This window comes from Agrilus planipennis, unplaced genomic scaffold (genome assembly GCF_000699045.2).
Source record: "Agrilus planipennis isolate EAB-ADULT unplaced genomic scaffold, Apla_2.0 scaffold1, whole genome shotgun sequence".
In the NCBI taxonomy this organism is placed as follows: domain Eukaryota; kingdom Metazoa; phylum Arthropoda; class Insecta; order Coleoptera; family Buprestidae; genus Agrilus; species Agrilus planipennis.
Window position 1 is genome coordinate 1,402,752 of NW_020442466.1, and position 22,050 is coordinate 1,424,801.

The 22,050-nt window shown below is 33.1% G+C and overlaps 1 long non-coding RNA gene across 2 annotated transcripts in view; it reads right to left on the minus strand.

Annotated features, from left to right (window-relative positions):
* Nucleotides 1-10,801: 10,801 nt before the first annotated feature.
* Nucleotides 10,802-22,050, minus strand: part of LOC108733223 — a 168,258-nt gene continuing 157,009 nt past the window's right edge. For both annotated transcript variants that reach the window (XR_003232479.1, XR_001937204.1), the window contains exons 3-4: nt 14,115-14,195; nt 10,802-10,976 (exon numbers count right to left, since the gene is read on the minus strand). This is a non-coding gene — a long non-coding RNA (uncharacterized LOC108733223). The remainder of the gene's footprint in view (nt 10,977-14,114; nt 14,196-22,050) is intronic.

The following is a 22,050-nucleotide window of genomic DNA, read 5'->3' on the forward strand; positions in this document are numbered from 1 at the left end:
TTTTAAAGATCTAAGCATACATAGGGACAGACAGCGGGGGAAATGCGTTGCATGATTTCGTTACATGGCAACTCGCATGAAACGAACTTACCCTACCGTGCGTAAAGAAGTTTCACTTCAAAAAACAACGACTTCGTTTTGATTTTATTTTTAGATTTTTTTGGGATATTCTGTATATTTATCTGAATTATTTAGACTTCTAAAATACACCCCTATACACAGAATTTCAAAACTATTACTATCTACATATTGCTCCATATTTTTATTTAACAATGATGATGATGCTGGAAATTTTTATATAAAGGATTCATGCGGCATATTAAAAATATTTAATATATCCTTTAATATCCATGAATTTCGTCCTTAAGAAGTGGTTAACCAGAAGATCAACAGTATTTAAAACCAAAATCTAAAGCCATTCATTGTCATCACGAGGAATTCAATCTGAAAACTGGTAAAATACCAGTGCAATCCTCTTTTACTTTTCAATTCTTTAACACCGCATGGAAATTTTCTCCTTTTTCTCCAAAAGCCGCTATTGAATTTTCCAACGTTTTTCTGATATTTTCTTACGCACTTTGATCAGCTTAATTTGTACTTATCAATCTTTTTAATTATTACAATTTAATTTGTAATATCAACTAAAATACCGAGTAAATTTATATCTGCTGGGATTTTATTTTTATAAATTCGGTTCCAAATTGTAATTTTTATTTTCGCTTAGGTAAATTTTCCTTTTCCATTTTCTCCGTGTTCCATTAAATGTCTACTATAGGCAAGAGGATATGGGAAGTTAAGACAAAATAAAAATTATTCAGACGTCAACGAAGATTTTACGGTTCGTTAAATGTTTGAAATGGCAAATCACGTCCTCCAACATGCATTTTAACTTTATAGTGAATCTTACGATCTTCCTATTTGATAAAGTTAAATATTTTTTATAATAGTTAGGTAAATATATGTAGTTGACGGCATTCTTTTACGACATATAAAGTATAATTAAGAGCTCTATCCAGATCATCTATTTAGCAACCATCATTTTGTGGCAAGAACATATTAACGCGCCATCGTTCCAACTTTACCGCGACCATTATTTTTAATTGACGAAACCGAAGAGTCATAACTGTTTAAATTGGCACCTTTTAAACTTGCTAAAGACCATATAGATGTCGTGTATCTCTGCAGGACATAGATTTAAAACCGTAACTTGGTTTTAATTGTTACCGAAGATATAGAGAGTCAGTTTATGTCGTTCACTGTTGATCTCTAACGAAAAATTAAAATTCAAAGACGTTCATTAGAATAGTAATGGGCAGGCTGATTGATTGAAAACGACCTGGGCTTCAGCGCGCGAGAAGATGATTATCATACAAAAAGTAGTTTAATTATTTTATTTACGTGCATTCGTCCCAATCACGGAACCCATTCAGTAGATTGTTTCACTGAGCTTTAACCACTTTGCATACAGAGTGATTAACTTTAAAGTAGTAAACTCATAGAGTGCGTACGTAGGTAGGATTTGTAGATTTAGAAAAAGCTTTTGACAATGTTAAATTGAAGTACGATGTTAAATATACTTAAAAATGTAGGGATGAGTTACAGAGGTAGAAGAGTGATACTTAGTTTGTATAAAGAGCGACAGGCAGTTATAGGGCTGGGGCTGCAACGTAGAGAAGTAAATATCAGGAAGGGAGTCAGACAGGGATGCAAACTGTCACCGTTACTTTTTAATCTATACATGGAAGACGCGATCAACATCATTAAAGACAGTACAACTGTAGGGATAGATATACAGGGGCAAAAGATTGTTATGCTTAGATTTGTAGATGATACAGCAGTATTAGCATCTAGCAAGGAGGAGTTAGAGATAGCTTCAAATCAAATGGAAGCGGTATTGACAAAACAGTATTGTATGAAAATAAATTAAAGTAAAACAAAAATACTGGCATGCAAGGGAAGAAAAGTAGGGAAAGGGCGAATATAAAGATAGGAGACGAAAAATTAGAAGGTGACCGATTTTAAGGATCTAGGAAGTTAGATAATTCAGGATGGAAGGAATAGTTAGGATATAAAACAGAGCATAACGCAGAGTCAAATCGCCTTCAATAAAAAGAAGTTACTTCTATGCTCGAAAACGATTAATTTAGAAATTCGAAAAAGTTTGTTAAAGGTGTATGTTTGGAGCGCAGCGCTGTACGGGTACGAAATATGGAAAGTGGACGCGACGTAAAAAAAAAAGGTTAGAAGCGCGAATGATGAGGATACCTTGGATAGAGAAGGTTAGAAATGAAGAGGCATTAGAAAGAATAAGAGATCAGAGGACTGTATGGAAGTCAATAAGAAATAGGCGAGATAGGTTAGCAGGACACCTTCTCGGCCATGAAGGTCTAGTCAGAGACATATTAGAGGCAGAATCGGAAGTTAAGAGGGGTAGAGGTAGACCTAGATTAGATTATTGTTAGCAAATAGTTAAGGATGTGGGATGTTCTAGTTTTAGGGAAATGCGAAAATTAGCTCAAAATAGGAAAGAGTGGAGGTGCGTGTCTAACTTATGAACTTCATCCAGCCGGCTCTTTTATTAATTTTGAATCACACTGTATAGGTATATGTAAGATACAGCTTATGTGTAGCAATACAAAGTACATAAAAGTATAAATAAATGATCGAATGAAGATCTCAACAACCCTGTTAAAATTGATTCGTATTTACATAAGTCTTAATTTACATGTTTACTAGTCAATCAGTTTTTTCACAGTTCTTGAAAATGGATACGCATGGTATGTATACGATCGTATCTCTGGCAATTTTACATTTCCGATTTAGACATTTTAACAGCTCGACGTTCGTTTTTGGTCGGTGTTCATTTAAATTTTATGTACATTTAATTTCTTCATAAGGAATCTTTGCTTGTATACATGTGACTGACAGTAGAAAATAAAAAAAAAAAGGTAAACATAAATGCACATAATTAAGGCAGAATTCGCGTTCAGATAATATCGCGGCCATTCTTACGCGCGCGGCAATAACTGCGACCAATATATGGTAATAATATTCACTTTTTTTCATAAATAGGTGCTCAATTCGAATGAACATTATAATATCACGATGTAACATTTATCAGATAAATTTATACTTCAAATAACACTAGAATACTGGGGACAAAAGTTCTTTATTTTTTTTGCTAATCATTCGGAATAAGAAATTAATGGTCTAACATACTGCATTTCTCTGCAAGTCGAATATTACGATGTAAATTGTAAACTATTATGAAATATTATTCTGAAAATTCATTTCTGAATTTTTTACCCACTACACACTACCTCAAATTAATGAGGGAAAAATTGTTGCTGTTGTCAAATCGACGGATCGTTAACCTTGTAAGTCGGTTGGTCGTGTTGCTGTTGTCACCTCTCGTAGTTTAGTGGTCACAACATTGGTGCGTAAAGCCAAAGGTCCCGGGTTCGATTCCCGGCGGGGGTGTGACAACAGTAACAATTTTTCCCTCATTAATTTGAGGTAGTGTGTAGTGGGTAAAAAATTCAAAAATGAATTTTCAGAATATTTCATATTAAACTGACTCACTTGTAAAAGATGTCTAAATTGTATGTATGTTGTTAAATTATTCTTCAATACTTAGTATATAACTATAGCATACCGAACCTTTAATACTCTGTTTTGTGATTTTTTTATTTAATTTAATATAAGAATGGTATTCACATATTAATATTTTAGAGTATAACTGAAATTGAAACCGTTCGCATGTAGGAAATTCCGGAGCTGACGACAGACCTAAATCTGGACCAGTAATGGGAATCAAGCATTGGCATGTGAATGCTGGATCAATGTTCGACCAAGGTTCGGTACGATGAAGTTTTGTCTATTATTGGGCAACGAAGTAATGGCCAATCAATATCCGACCGAGCTTGAACCAAACATAAAATATTGAGGTTATACATATAGACAATATATGATAATGAATAATATTCAATAAAATACGAATATCCTACAAATAATTTTATAAGATGTAATTATTGTTTATTATTTACTTTAAAAATACAAAATTACCTACTAGAATTTTATTAAAATAATTTTAAAGATTGTACTTTTGAAGAAGAATATGGAAGCGAAGTATTTCATTATTCCAGTGACAAATTAGGCATTTGCTTTGCTCGGTCCAATATTGGACAAACTCGACACCATTTATTTTAGTTCCATTAACTCCCTCGTCAAGTGTATTTTCTTCCATACGAGTACGTAATTTTTAACAAGTACGTCGTTTAAGAAATTAATACTTTTGTAATAAATGCATGTCTTTTGTCAAAACGGAACTCATATTCGCATTCTCTAAGTAATACTATTGTACTTATTAGTAGCTTCGTCTGAAGCGTCGCTAAATGACTTTTCGAAATGGTTTTCTTTTCCACTTACAATTGCAACGTTAACTTTACAAAAAATGTACAAATGAATATAAATAATAACGTGGGCGTAAGAAGTTTTACTACTTGACTTATTAGTCAGTGTGGTAAGTTATTTATGGTTATTACTCGTTTTTCATCGCCTTTGTCGTATTTTTAGTGTGAATAAGTCCGTACCAAACTAATTATGACTCATTTTCGAGCGTCTGCTATAATGGATTTTAAATTCAAATGCAAAATAAACTTACATTCAAATACAATTGAATTAAGCCAATATAAAGTTGACATTCATCACGATGACTCTTTGTAAACAATTGTCAGAACGTTAGAAATTATTTCCTCGACTGTAATCTGAGAAAAACAATTATAAAGTCCACTCACATAATTTGAAAAATGAAGACCAAGTTTACCCATTTTAGATTAAAAATGGTACTTGCAATTGCAATTATATCGATTAACACCAATTAATTAATATAGTATTAATGAAAATAAACATGTTTGCATGTATATTTCACGTTGGTGATTGGGTGTGTGGGTGGACCACCAAACACCAGTTAGAATAAGTACGAATGTACTAGATTTTTTTTTAATGTTTTTAGCAATGTCCTCAGCTAGAATATTTTAGAATGAACCGGAAGAATCGAGAACGTTCCGGAATGTTCGAGAGTCATTATATATACATAGATGGTGATACTGACTTTTGACGCTATATTAAGGCGTTTTCATATACTTAGACCAGAGCTCTAAATCAAGAATATTTCTCTTGTTTGGTGTGTATAGGTATGCAGGTTGACCACCAGTCACCAAACACCAGTTTAGAGTAAATTAGAATGCATTTACTAGAATGTTTCTAGAAATGTCTTCAGCTAGAATGTTCTCGAAAGGAGTGGAAGAAACGAGAGCGCTCGAGAATGTTTGAGGGTCACAACGTATAAGTAACAGGGTTGGCTTTTGACATAATGTTAGGTCTATGTATTTCGACTAGAACTCTAAATCAAAAATATTTGGAATCTCTATAATGTGCGATATTTCACCTATTTGGCGTGTGTAAAGGTTTGAGGGTCGACCACTGGTCACCACGTACCAGTTTAGTATAAATGAGAATGTACCTACTAGAATACTCTTGAATGCTTTTTTAGGGTAGGTTTGATGTGGATTGTTTTGGAATATTTAGGATTGTACTTAAGTAGAATGTTCTAGAGTGAACTGGACCGGAAGAATCAATAACTTTATGGAATCTTTAAGAATCATTAAGTTTGAGCTGTTTGGAGAGTCTGACACTAAATTAGGACATTTTTGTATTTGTTGGGAATCTCTTATAATGTTCGAGATGGAATATACGAAGATTATAATGCTTGGAATCTTCTATACTGTTCGAGATGTATCGCAAATTAATCATCAAACACCGGTTTAGAATAAGTGAGCATGTGAACTCAACGGTGCTGATGTCATTGATAAAAGGGTAATATAATCAATTATAATTGACAATAAATTTTGAGAAACACAGTTTTTGTGTGATCTACCTAATTCTAATTCGCATTGGTTCATTCTAAAAACATTGTTATATAAAGACATAAAGTTTGGTTTAGTCTAGTTGGTATACTTCGTTTACTTTCTGTAGCGATGTGACCTTCAGTTTGACCGGCGCAAACTAGAAAAGAACAGTACTAGGCCAGAAAAGGAAGGAGATAACTCTCGGCCAAACTCTTAAGCGGTGAGGAGCGTATAATCCGTACAGTACTGCACGGAAAAATTGACCATTTTATCCACTAAAATTGCATTGCTCAAATGTGCTGTTATTGGTACCATTAACCACTGAAAATATCAACGAGATGTTTATTTATATTTGAAGACATATTAAAGGCTTTAACGCACTACTATTCATGATTGAACAAAACTTTTGGCAGGTACTGTATGGAAAATTATGTTTAATGAACAAGAGTCAAGAGTATAATGAGCTTTTTTCTCCCTACCTACTATTTTACCAACGCGCATCCAAGACAATGGAAGGGGCACATCGCTAGAGAAAGTAAATGAAGTATAGTTAATATTACTATTATACGACAGTGAGTTTAAGTAACTTTACATTTGACGACTGTGTAACACACTGTTGAAAAAGAGGATTAATAGGAGCATTAAGGAAGTTTTACGAGCTTTCACAGTCGTTTGCTTTTATGTATTAATCGAGTGCTTTATGCGTTCCTTGTGGCGGGAATGGGGAGAAATTATTGTCGCAGAGGTCACCTTGCCCCCTGTAGGGATTAAAGCAACATGAAATTACACTTACAACAAATTTTATTAAGGCAGTTTATATTTTATTAACACATGTTCCTAGCCGTTAATGCCGCATTGTATCGTTCAAGTACAAAACAATGTACGAAGAGCTTTATTCAACGTTGCAATAAAAAGTTATTTATCTATTTTGCCCGCCACATGCATATGCATACGGCTACATATACATCGTCGTTCGTCGTACATGACAGGTACTGATATTTTAATGAGATGCTCAAATGCACTGTCGATTCACGCAACAAAACCGAACGTTACCTTGGAGAAAACATCAATGAATTTAACAGTGGCGAATAAGGTCCCATAACCACATAATATATATATACATGTGAAATCACAGAGATTTCTACTGCTGACCTTATAGAACCCCCAACCCTAATTCAGAAGTCAAAACATATTACGAATGATCTGATCATAAATCGGTAGAGGAGAACAGGGACAATCCTTGATGATACGGATCAGATTGCTCATTACTTTTTTCGATCAGATGTTCTTGTTAAGAACACTAACTGAACAAAAGCATTAAGAATCTAACAATAAGTAAAAACATACCTAACCAAAGTCTTTTAAAAATTTTCAAAAAAATTGAAATTACGAATGAGTTACGGATTGGATAGCATTCCTACTTTTTATCTATCAAGCTTGGGGGCGACTTGGTATCATTGATATCAGCGCTGCAATTCAAGTGAGCCTAAATTAGTCTAACTCCTATGCATATATTCATGGTCTTTAGATAAGATTGAATGGATGATGTTTCTTTAGATGAAGATGAATGATCACCGTAAGAAGTTAGCATTATGAATTACACCAATAGGTATTATAAAAGTTTCAAGAATTTCAGTTCCTCGACATATATTAAAATTTATAATATGATTCATCATCATGAGATGTTAGACATGTGCCTGAACTTATTCCTTTTTTGAGGGATTTCTGGGAGCAGTAATTTAAACTAATTCTATCTGATTCTCTTAACTCCCGTTTCCAAGTGCCCTATCAAACTATCTCGCCTATTTCTTACTGACTTCCTACTCTTTCTAATACTTCCTCATTTCTATCTCCTTCCACAGCATTTAGAACATCCTCTCCCATATATAGAGCTAATCTTTTTTGAATTTCCAAATTAATCAATCGCGAGTACAAAAGCGATCTGTTTTGTTAAAAGCGATACGACTCTATGCTGATTTTTGTTTTATATAGATATCTAGCGCTTTTCCTAGACTGTTGAATCCTTAAACATTACAGTACACAACAGATTGTAGAAATTTTATACAAAATATGATCCGTATCACGTTCGACATAGAAATCGGTTCTTTAATAAAATACTGTAAATTATTTTCCCCATTTAAGGAAATTTCCCGTTAATAGAGCATACGAAATGAGTGCAATTTAGCTGTACCCATTGCAGAGCGCATCTCCTTACGCGGTAAAACCTACAACGACGTACCTAAAAGCAAAGGATAATACACTCCATGCAACTTTTATGGTTCGACATACAGTTTGCTAGCGCTGCCAGACGTTCGAACAAAAGGATCTCTATCGTTGTCCGCGGAACAGTAAGTCCTGTTTCTTATTGCCCGTATCTATTTTATACGGAAGCTGATCGGAGCATATCTAACAATACAATACGTTTACGATATGCTCGTATTTATTATTTAGAGCGCCAATAAATATATATGGGAATGGTGGTTGGTACGTACTCTTGTTCTTACTAATCTCGCGGCAACAAGGAGCAAAGATACCGCAAACCGTTGCAAATTTTTAACGATAAACTTCAATCCACATTTCTTAGTACATAGTTTTATACCCTATACTTTCTAGATGTGATCCAAGAATTGACAAAAGTAATACGTTAATAGAAAATACTACAAATGGCGCGATAAACGCCATCTGTAGTACGATGCTACATTTTAGGATTACGTATGCTCCAACAAGGTCCAGTAAAATATATGGATATCTACTTGCTGAAACGAATCCCGGCGTAGCTAACCTCAACGTGATAGGCACGTTACCATAATCGAATAGAATAATTCGATTTAGAAAATTAAGGATTACGTAATCCTAAAATGTAGCATCGTACTACAGATGGCGTTTACCGCGCCATTTGTAGTATTTTCTAAAACACGCTGTTAAGACAGGAGGTAACAGTTGGTCTATGTTCTGTCGGAGCTGCCTGCGACGCGCTGATGAGATCCAAAAAGGTCGAAATAGCGATCCGCGTCTGGCAGTTTCGACAGAATACAGACCACTTCGAATTATTTTATTCTAATACGTTAATAATTTAGATATTGTTTTATAAAAAAAACTCAAAATAAAGAAACTAATAAAGCATTGTATGCTATAGATGTTAAGGAGAACCGCCCAAAAGCATTTCAAAGAAACAAAATGTATAAAACTGAATATAGCATTAAAAAAATTCGGAAATCTTTAGATTTGAGCTTAACATCTGTATTTGTCTAATGAAGATAGCAGGTGCAGTTCCACAATGAGGCAACCATCTAAGAATTTATGATAAATAAATTTATGATAATTATTTTAAAAATTGATAACATTAAAAATAGCGTGTCAATCTTCTATGTCTGCTTCCGATCATGACTCTTGCAACTACACTTTATGAAAAAATACTTACCTTTACCTTTTTTAATTGTGCCAATATTGTTAATATCATTNATGGTTTCAAGGTCTCTGGATAATCTCCAATCCACTCTTTTTCACGCCGTCAAGAAGAACTGGAGAATGAGATGATCTGGTAAAAAATAAATTTATGATAATTATTTTAAAAATTGATAACATTAAAAATAGCGTGTCAATCTTCTATGTCTGCTTCCGATCATGACTCTTGCAACTACACTTTATGAAAAAATACTTACCTTTACCTTTTTTAATTGTGCCAATATTGTTAATATCATTCTTCCAAGATGCGTTTTTATACATTTGGAATTTGCCAGAACCGAAGGTTCATTTAAAAAATAAGTTTTACAACATTTTAGGAAAAAAATTATTTCATCTTATTACAGCATCTTCTCGGGTATGTTTTACGAAGAGAAGACGGTTCCTTAATTAATAAAATTCATTTACTATCTAAGAATAACTGATATGTTTTTCTTCTTGTATTAAGAAAATTAAATAAATTAAAATTATCTAATAGATACTTGGCTAAGGAACTCCATCAACAGCTTGAGTAGATCACCGAAACAATTCACGAAATAAACTTGCCTTTAGTTTATGAATGAAGTGTGCTTTGCCTTATACGTAATACACTAATATCTTTCTAGATTTTGTTCCAGTGCTTCATAATTAACCTCTAATTAATAGGTATCTATGCTTTTTTATTACGTAATAAAATCATAATCGTTATCTGTGGCCGCTACTATACATGTACGTATACATTTCAGCAGTTAGGTAGTTTAAGGCGTTAACTTTATTTGCTTGTCATGCGAACATTGGTAGAATGTTTTAAGAACAGTCTAATTAGATAATTACACGATTTACGGCATCGTATAGAGCGCATTTCCCCGTTTACTCTTGGCAATAGAATTAACTGATGGTCGAGTTTGAGCAAAAACTGGCGCCCGAAAGCAAATTAATGTTCTCTCATGCTGATTGCGTTGGCGATATTTGCATATAAAAAGTTGTTTTCTATGGCTTTACTCACTGTTTGTTTACTTGTAAAAAAATGGTTAAATTGCTTCCGAGAAGTCAAACGCTTTTACAACCAGCGCTAACAGGCGGACGGAACGGTCAGTTACGGAACGGAAGAATGGATCATACACGTAACATTAGGTAACCATAATCGTATGCACATACTTAAGTGTATGACACATCTTGTTTCATTCATTACGGAATGTAATTTCAATAGATGGGTACAATAGGGTAATGTAAGGTCGTACCGGAACATTTATTGACAATTACTTGCTACTACATTATTTCCTTTTGTAATTTACATTCTACGACTGTCTTCGAATGTCATTTATGTAGTGACAGAAACAGCAATAAAATTGTTTAATGAAACTTTTTAATTAATGTTTGTTGCTAAATTAGTCTTTCAATTTTCGCGAAAAAGGCTAATTAGCAATTAACAAATTGGGGTATGTTTCTAGGCCCCTATCCTTTACAATAGTAAGGAATTAAAGGGAATAATCGTATAAATAACCTACTAGCAATAACTACAGAAAGCAATAAAACACTTACATGCATAGATGGTTTCAAGGTCTCTGGATAATCTCCAATCCACTCTTTTTCACGCCGTCAAGAAGAACTGGAGAATGAGATGATCTGGTAAAAAATAAATTTATGATGGTAACATTGATAACATATTAAATTAAAATCAATTTTCATTCTTTTTAAGTGCAGACAAATTCATGTTTTACAAAAAAATTATACAATGTTTTGAGCATCTTTAAAAACCACATAAATTTCGGTAGCACATTATTCTACATTGTCTTGGGCCTTTACCGAAGGAAAACTGTGAACAATTATTAATCCTAATATGTTTATAATTGTGACTGAAAATTGGACAAATACTAAAGACAGAATCCATAGTACTGCAGTGAGTAAAACAAAAAATTGACGACATAGGCTGTTAGGACACCTTCTCAGACATCAAGGGATGAAATGAAAATTAAAAGCCATCAAACGACCATTAACGCATTGCGATTAATGCTTAGAAAAGGTAAGCAAGTATGTAGAAAATTTTATTCATTTTACTGTGACTACAGATATCGTAATTCCACCCACTACTATCGGAGTTACCTTGTGATAGCATCTCAGTCGACGGATGCAAATGAAGCAGTTTGGACATAGGAGAAAGTCATTGTAAACAACGGGAGCGCCTCATTGGCAGTTTAAACAACGTTAATTTTTGTCGTGATTGGTCGCAGCACGCTATCAATCCGCCTTATAAAATACGTGACGGTCGATTGTAATAATAGTAATAAGGTAGAGGTACTGGCTTGGTCGTTTGTGTTGTTATTTTTTCAATGTCACCAGACCTGCTGCTGAATTACTGTTGTAAAATGACCCCATTTTAATACCAAATCGAGTTATTTAAGTGAATGCTAAAGGGAAATTATTTTAATAGAACATAAATGAGAATTTGCATGCGAACCAATTTTATTCAATGACATGCTACGTATATCAATCAGAGAAATGGACACGAGATTTCAATCTTATCTAGAATATTCGGATAATAACAGGGGTTGGTAAAGGTCTAAATGGGTGGGGGGGATTGAAAGAGGAGGTCTCTCCCACCACTGTAACATAAAAAGTTCGTGGCGGTCTCACCCCCATAAAAAGTTATGGGGGTTCAAAGTTAATAAATATGCCAATTTTTATACATTTCTAGGCATGTAAATATTTATATACCTAGTCATTCTTAAACAATATTCAAAGGTAACACTAATGGAAAATACATAAAAATATTGAGAGTTATATAAATTTAAATATCTTTATCAATAGATTGGGTTAGGTTAGGTTATCGGGTNAATTTTTTTATTGAATTTTATTTGAATTATAGTGTATGAAAATAAGGAACTTTCAACCCCTATAACTTTTTATGGGGGTGAGACCGTCGAAATTTTTTATGGGGTTTTACTCAGATAACCACCCTCTTTCGATTCCCCCTAACTTCTTTCGATCCCCTCTACCCCCACCTCCATCTAACCCCCATAACTTTTTATGGGGGTGAGACCGCCACGAACTCTCTATGGTACAGTTGTGGGAGAGACCTTCTCTTTCGATCCTACCCCTTTCGGGGGTGGGGGCCATCATCTAGACATTCACCCAGGGGTTATTTTTCTGAGCAGGTGGACGTGGTCAAACCACCAGAAATAAGGGATAGATACAGAGGGTCATAGGCGTCATCGAGATAATAGTCAATAATTTACAGAAATGCAGACCTTCACTGAATTACACTAGAGTTAATTTCCCTAAAGTGTGTAAATAAAAATGTGATCAAACGTTAGATCTGCATAAAGCGACCGCGTCCAGATTCCATCATAACAAGTGTTTACTAAAAAGTTTTTGCAGAGAAAGCTCATTCCTGTTTGAAGTTGAACTATGCTTGTTTAAAGCAAAAAGGGTGAAGAAATTGCCACAAATTTTCAGACAAAAACTAATGAACGTTAATTTACCTTGTACATTGATGTTTTGATTTTACGCCTTAACTACTGAACCGATTATCATGAAATTTTGTACACTCGGTGTCAGGGTTACAGGATATTATATAGGGTACCTTTAATCCAGAAAAAAACAGAAAAAATAGTATTTCCAAATGATAGAAGAATTAGTTTTATGTGGTCGAATTCATGCTTCAACTACTCAATCGAACATCATGAAATTTTGTAGGTACACTTTCGGGGGTACAGAAAAGTACATAGGGTACCTTTTATCCAGAAAAAAGGTACCCTTTCCAAGGGATAGAAAAATTAGTTTTATGTGGTCGATTTCGCGCCTGAAATACTCGATTGATCATCATGTAATTTTGGAGATACATTGTCAGAGATACAAAAAAGGGCATGGGTACCTTTTGTCCAGAAGAAAAAATGCTGTTTCCGAGGGTTGGAAAAATTAGTTTTTTGTAGTCGATTTTACACCTGCAATACTCCATCGATTATCATGAAATTTTGTAGACAGATTGTCAGGGATATAGAAATTGATATGGGTACCTATTGTCTAGAAGAAATAAATGCTGTTTTCGAAGGATAAAATAATTAGTTTAATGTGGTCATCGAGGATTTTTGGCACGTATTTAAGATATTAACGCGAGCGAATCCGCGGGTAAAATCTAGTAAGCAATAATTGATCCTAGTCAAGTAATAACAGGAATACCTATAAATAACTAAAATGAACGAAAACGTTTAAATTAATTTAAAAAAAGTCCTGATGGCTGATGGCGTTTCTCGTTTTTTTCTGACTCGTTACGACTATGGGTTAATTAGTGACTTACATTAAACCTTAATGATATAAGGTGTTTGACGTAAATGTCTAATTCAAGAAAGAAATCCTGCACATGATCTGAGAAAACTGCTAAGATTTGATTGTTTGGAGCTTTACTGAAGTTGGCAGCATTAGCTGACGAAACAAGGAATTTATAACCAACAATAAATCAACTTATATTATAATTTAAATGGTTTTCTTTCCATTAAATAAAAAATTACCGTTAAATGTACTTTTAAGTCTTTATTTTGTTTTTATTTAAGACGTACCTAGGAGCAATTTTAAATTTTTTAATTTTTAAGTTCTTAAATACACCATGTAATTAGTTGAATTCTGTTAACGACGTAATAAAACAACAAGCAAGGAAACATTAAGTAAATTATAGTTTTAAAGTGAGGGAGGGAACTTTTAAGTATAATTAAATACTTATAGTAGACTGAGTAACGTGTAGGTATAAAATACAAAAAAATTACTTACCCTTAAATATTAGAGACATGGAATGTAGATATTTTTATCACCATATCTACCGCATCTATGGAAACTGTTGCGCCAACAGATCTGAAAACAAAAAGAAACTTCTACACATTTCGAAATAATATAAAATAATAACCACCTGTTATAGTAACATCAGAAAGAAGCTATCGATAATTACTAATTATTCAATAATAGATTATTCAGAAATTGGCAAAAGCTCTATCTAGGTAGATTATTTCCCAAATCAAAAAACAATAATGCTTTATTAAATCTAAATTAATGAATAATAAAAATGCTTATTTGTAATAATAAATTCGAACAAAAGCAATTTATTGTTCAGAAATAAAATCGTTAGAGGAGCAACGTGATGTCACTAAAAAGAAGCGATGTGATTTTTTCTTTTAAATTATATACTTGTGCACAATATATTATAAGTAGATAAGTTTGGATGCAATTTAAAAGTGATACATAATTAAAATGATTAATTTACAGTAATGTAATAGAATGTTAGGTACCTCTTTAAATGATAACACCCCTATAGTTAATAATCGATATTAACGATTAGACATTTAACTCAGGATTGTTAGAATACCTAATTGATAGAATTAGCCGCCTCGCATTAAAACAATTCCCTTTTACTTTAATTAGCCAATAAAATCACGACGTACTGAATACACAATAAATATTAATTAATAAATATTAAAACTATGTTACTTTTTATTATTTACGTAATAATATCCCTAATACCTAATTATTATTCAGATTCTCGTTACCAAGGCAACCATCTGTTACGTCACTAACAAGAACTGATGTGATCCTTATTCTTGTTAAAATTACAGCCACACTATTATAATGTTGAACTAAAGATATAATAAAATAATAAAAACGAAATATGAATATCTAGCGTTTGCAATAAATATATATAAATAGGTACCTAAATCTGTACTGTACATTCTTGATAAACGTTCCAAAATTTAGATTAGCTTATTACCACTATTATTACACAACGAAACGAAATTCGATATAAATCACGCGAACAAACCCGCGACGGTACACAGAGTGAAAGCTCTCAGTAATGGCTCGTTTCCCGAAACACACGAAAATAGCCGAACAGATTAGAAGAATCATCTATTACCAACCTAAAGAATTGCAAATAAGTATATACTCAACGATAACATTTATATGATTTATAAGGACGTAGTAGACTCATTGAGAAAGCTATAAATATCATCTTTTTATGAATTTAAAGATAATGGATCTTTATAAATATGATCGAATTGACAACAGCTATATTTGGTATTATTCAAAAATATAAGAGGTTTAATAAATAATTTACGAGAATGAGGAAATGTCAAGATAAATTTACTCCTTTATTTCCGATAGAAGTCTAAGAATAATTCGGAAAAGCTCGTTGTAATACATATACTTAGACAGGTGACTGTTTTACAGAGATCTATGCTAAATCACACTGGGACGATTAATTATTTTTAATTCCAAATTTTTGATTATTTCGTTTTATTGTTTTAATTACTTTTTCAAATACGCATTCTCCTGTAAATTTTGTGATTGATCGATAAGGACATTAGTTTAATTGCGAAATTTAATTTGTAAGTAACCCTTTTATCTTTTAAAAAAATAGTGACAATTCAATGCAACGAATAAAATCGAAGTAAACAAATCGCAAACAGTTTAGTTCGTGTAAAACAGATCTGATAAATGAATATTCATTCGAAGTCATAAACACAATTAACAAGGACAGGGTCGGATCTGTTTAATGGTACTATAGAACATGTAATGAGGAAATCAAAGAAAATATATTGCGGAATTTTTGAATGAAAACAACGAAATAAATGACAGGAATTTACCCAGTCAGCAGGCGCGCGAATATTTCAGCATTTCTACTCAATGAACATCGCATTCATTCGCATTCCTTTCCAAGGAATTGTTCACTGGATGAATGGAAGGAATATAATCGCACTTTACGTTCAATTTCATAAAAGTTTTAACTGTAAAGTCATTTTTACATATCCTCAGTATTAATCCTGGGCAAAAATATCGATTCGTCGATAGTTATTGATAATTATCGGTATATGGATAGCAATAATAGTAACTAATAACTATTAATATGTTGACATATCAATATAATCGATAAGTATTGATAGTTATATCGATAACAATAAGCAACTGATAACTATCGATATATAGGGGCATCATTTTTCATTAATAGTAGATATAGATTTGGTTAACTAGAGTTCTATGAATTTGGGCACACTTTTTGTCTACTGATATTCTGGGAATCCCCTAAAAGTTGACAGTATCTCTATTCCTTTTAATTGCAACAAATTTAATATGCTTTTTTTTATCAAAAGTGTACAAAACTTAGTTTATAACTTGAAAAAAAGATAAACATCTTGTCGAAATTGGATTTGTTTAAATATTGAATTTTGGCTACTCACTACTTCATTTAGTTTTTCCTTAATGCTCAAAAATAGGACCGAAAGTAGTCTGTATTAATAAGTTCCAAATCTTTCATCCGCTAAATATTTTCACTTAAAACATGGAATTATACATCATATTATAAAAGAACTAATGGAAGACCTAACAAAGAAATAATAATACATTAATTTCAAATCCAAGGTCAAGAATCTCAACATTTAATCTATAGTAGTTGTTTTGTTCTCTATTCGAGACTTTTTTGCTAGCTTGTACCAAAATCTTAGAATTTTTTTTTAGGACTATTCCTCTTTTTCTATTTCATTCATCAGAATCGTCACGTACGTTTGAAATCATCAATCATTTCTAGGGGATTGAGAAGATTTCTGGAAACAGTTGTTTGTTTGTACTGAAAACCATCCAACTATTGAAGGTGCTGCAAGTTAAAATTTAAAAGGAGTTTGAGGAGGATAGATAGAACCAGAACATAGTCTAGCGGTTCCCAATTTTCTTTTGCTACGGAACCCTTTCTGACCCACCCTTTCTTGACGGAACCCCTTCTCGACAAAAAAGGAGAAAGAGATAATAGTTTAATGTCTGACTCCTAACACCGAATTATGTACATGTTTTTCAGATGGAATTCTGAATTCAAAATCTTTATTGTTCGTATATATTTAATGTTCACATTTTTGAACACAATAGCGTTAAAATTTGCAGTTCAATTCGATTATCCGGAGTGGTATCCAGTCTAGTTTTGAATTTGTTTTTAGTGTAAGCGTAAACTAAGAAGCTCGTCACTAATCTGAAGTCGAAATAAATAGAAACAAGAACCGTGATAACCTTCCGAACGACTGCAGGGTATTCATCATTAAGTTTGATCCGAAGGTCACTCAAATTTGAATCAGCTGATTCGAATTTTTGTTTTAAGAAGGATGAATCCTTAATATCGATAAAGTTCTCATACTCCAACATAGTTAACATTGATGATTTAGTTTCATTTGCCAATGGATTGTGTATATTAACAATGACTGCCTATCCTGTGACTGTATGACTCCTCTAGAAAATACTGTTTCAAGGATTTTTTGTGTTTCAATAGATGGTCGTATATAGTTAGATACTGAATGATTGCTTGTCGCAGAATTTTGTATATTTTTACTTAGGCAACAAACGTCGTATCTCACGGAACCCTTTGTCCCTTTCACGGAACAACAGGGTTCCGTGGAACACAATTTGAAAACAGTTGGTCTAGTTGGTCTATTAAATATTTATGATAATCATATGACAGGGCGCAGTTGTAAAATACCACAGGGCAGAACAAAATCGGTTTCACTATATTTTGTATCACTGCTTTCTTTATCTCTGTCTAACAATTATACCAATATCCATTAAAAAAAATGTCGTCCTGTATGTACCTAAAAGACGTACACGAGTCGGCTGTCGTAAACCTATAAAATTCATTGTGTTCAAGTGTAATAAAAGTACACCCCCACACGAGCGCGCCGTCTTGTTCTACAAACTACAGATAACGAGTTATTTATTTTTGTAAATGTGGAGCACCATTTACATAATAAAACCGTTCTGGTCATGTCGAGTTTTTCGTGTGTGCACAATGAGCTCTTGAACTGGAAACAAAACGATGTTCTCGTAGACGCTTAGGTAATAGCGCAATAATACGAGTTGCACTTTGCTCTTATAAAGCTGTTAACTGAACGGACATGGTCGGGCAACACGAGAGAATGCAAATTTGAACAATATCAACCGAGTATATTGAAATTACCGTTTGATTCTCGACAGGAACATATTATTAACTAAAAGCTCGTGTTATCTCCGGCGTTACCATTCCTAAATGGTAAACTTCACATGATACCACCCATACTTTAGGGCAAAACGATTTACAAGACAAATTGAAAACACGTATGTAGGGTTGTTGGAAACAAGTGTGGGCATTTTGATACTTAATGTGATATAAGTCGTAATTATATTGTCTTTGTGTAAGCGAAAACAAACGCCCAGCAAGGAGCTTTAAAAGGACAGCTCAATCTATCATATGCATCATGAACATCATCATCCTGAGTAGGATTTATTTTGGAAATTCCCAAATTCCAATTGGGTCTCTATTGGAGATTGTTGGAATTTCCCAACTATACCCAACGAATTTTAATCTGCGTATTTTAGGGCAATCCCAAGCTTTGCTCGAACTGCACGTCTCAACTACAATCTTATTGAAGAGTAATTAATAACTATTTATCCTATTAATAATTATTTTTTATACTTTAATGTAACAGTTGGCCATTTATTGGAAAGTATTCATTGGGACCCAATTGGGATTTCCCTAACTATATCTTAGACTCATTTTATTGTAATCCAAGAAGACATTTTGAAGTCCTTTTTTTGTTTACAAAATCTATGTCTGTAACTAGCCCTTCAAGAATGACAAGGTGTACTACCAACCTCTGTTCTCCTACCCTTTCTAATAACTCCTCATTTCTAACCATCTCTATCTAGGGTATCTTGATCATTCTCCTGTAACACCTTATTTCCAACAACACTTCTAACCCTTTTTTTCAACTGCTCTGCAAAGGTTACTCGCTATTCTCTATTATGTATCTTCCTGAATTATCTGACATCCTAAATAAAAAAAATCAGCGACTGTATTATGATGTTCTTTTGAAAAACTAATACATTTTGGAAATATTTAGAATTGGTGTACCTACTTATGCCTTCTTTTTATTTTTTATATGCGTAATTTCCGCTGCAGGATGCTAGGAAAAGTGCTGGATTCGCCGGGTACCTTCCGGATCCAAACCGGCTATCCGTCCCATCTCTACTTTAGTAGTAGTTTTAAAAGATCATATATAACATTAAGACACCTAAACTGAAAACACTTATCTAAAGAAGAAAAAACTAATAGGCACGTAATAAAAAACCTTTGTTTTCTAATAGTTCATCAGTTAGAATTGCAAAGCTTACAAAAACATACTCATGTTGTTAGCAAGTAATATAATTTGCTCCATTTCATTAACCAAATGCTGTAAAATAAACACACAAAAACGGTAATTTTAAATTATTTATAACTATCAGCAGTACGTACACAAATAAATAACAGATCGTGCCTCGACTAAAATCGTCCCGTAAAAAGTTTTCCTGATACACGCCGGGATAACATACGTTATGTTAGCGAAGATTTATTGTAGAAAGAAGAAATTTGTAACATTATTACCACCTCAACGAAACATAAATCTCTTGGTGGTCGATGCAGCACAGTTAATTAATAGAACAACGGCTTACGTTATGTGTATTTGTTTGAGATTAGGCTTGGGGGATTCGTGATTCTTCTTTACGATCACATATTACGGATGTAGAGGATGGTACAGAGTAAACTCTTTAATATTTGTACTTTAGAACAGAGAACAAATCCGAACGTTCTCGCTAAATTATTAACCAACTTTCAAATGCACAAAATTAAATTCTGAATTTAAAAATTCATAATATTACAGTATTTATCTGAATTATACCAAGAAATATAACGTCACGTGTTTTTTTTATAAAACTAGGAATAAGTACCTATAGTCCAGTCGGTAGAGAATTTTCACAACATAAATTTGTTACCGGACGGGAGTCGTTCCATGCTGTAGGCGGGGAAAAGTTAAACATTCCTGTACATTTTTAAATTTTATCGTCATAACTTTTTTTCGGCCAATCATTTTCTGTTGCAATCTTTTTGTAAAGGTTGAGAACTTCATATCCCGTTAGGGGCAAATGTTAAAATTTATTTAAACAATTAACAATATTTCGCTAACAAATAGACCAATTTACGTCCACAAAAAGTAGACAATGTTTTGGGATTTCTGCAATAAGTAATTGACAAAATTAATCGTACCGCGTCTCAGATGAAAGGTTTTTAATTTCTCTAGAATTTTTATTTGAAGCTTTTCTTTCTAAAAACTTGCCTTTCAGTTCGAAAAACCTGGTTTTGAACCTCCCCCATTTGTTAACGCACACTTTTTCGAAGTTTAAAAATATACAGGAATACTTAATTTTTCCCCGCATAAACATGGAAGAACTCCCGTCCGGTAACAGGATTTTTTTTTACCGACTGGACTACTACAGCATAAAACAGATATACTTATATGACAATTAATTGATCATGATGGACTGGTCGATCACAGCTGACTAGAGGCGAACTCATTTTCTCTTAATGAACAGCACGGAAAATGAGGAAAATTTAAAAGATGATACGTACCTACTTGGTTGACGAATTTAGCATGCTACTTATTATCCATCGAGATTAAGTGAGTAAAAATTTAAAATTAAGTACTGCATACAGAACAAAACTTATTATGGTTATGGAAGATCTTTAACAAATTAATTTGAGTCGTTTTCCAAAAATGGTCGAACACCTATACACACAAAAACATCCAAAAACAATCGTTATTTATAAATACCCCTAATATACTATTTATTTAAAAGTTTAGTGTTTTGTTTCATTTGTAAACTTCTAGTTGGATTGTAGTAGAAAAATCTTACTTATGGATTAGGTACTACATACGTATTTCTGTACTCATTAGAATATCAAGTATAATTAAAAACTTTTTATGTGTACACCTACCTATAAATGTAGATGTGTATGTATGAATACCGAATAATTTCCTTATTCGAGTTATATTTTCAGATATAATTCGTGTCTGCTGATGAGATGAAGAACTAAAGAATTTATTTACGGAAAAGTTAGTAAGACGTTTGGCCGCGGGTCGCTTAATAATTCCCGTATTATTTTACCTGAAGATATATCGTCATATTTGCGTGTGTATGGTTAGCTATTAAATTGCGAGAATTATTAAAACCTTTCAACAGGACTTCTTTTGAAACACGATAGTTATTAATAGCAAGCCGAAGATGTTATCAGTAGACCTTTCAGCCAGTGCTACTCTCGTACTACCTCCAACATATATTTAAATATTCAATTAAGACTTGTTAATTTCCGGTGATTTATTAAATGTTAGCAGTCTCGTGCGGCTCTCTATAGCTCAACTTGTGCCTTCTTCCTCTTTTTCTTCTTCTCTCCTATTCCTTTGGAAGATTAACTCTATACATATTTTTATTAAATTAGAAAAAGTGATTCGTGGAGATCCTAATGTGTGATAATACGTGTTAGTTTATAATAACTGACAACAACACAACACGAAACAACAGCAAAAAATATGGTCACTGATCGGAGATTATGGGAACTAATGCTCGTCCCTGGTCATAGATGCCATGGGAAATGAATTGCCTGGAAACGTCTTATAATGCTGCTCCTCTTTAATACATACTAATCGTGATATATCTTTGTAAATATTTCATATGTGTGCAGTATAAACACTCCATATACCTAAACTACATAGACGGGTTGCGATTAGTAGGTTATAAGACTAATAGTATACATATTAGAAGTAGAAACAGAAGTAAAGGGGGGCAGATAAAGATCTAGGAAATGCAAAAATTGCCTCAGGCTAAAAAAGAGTGC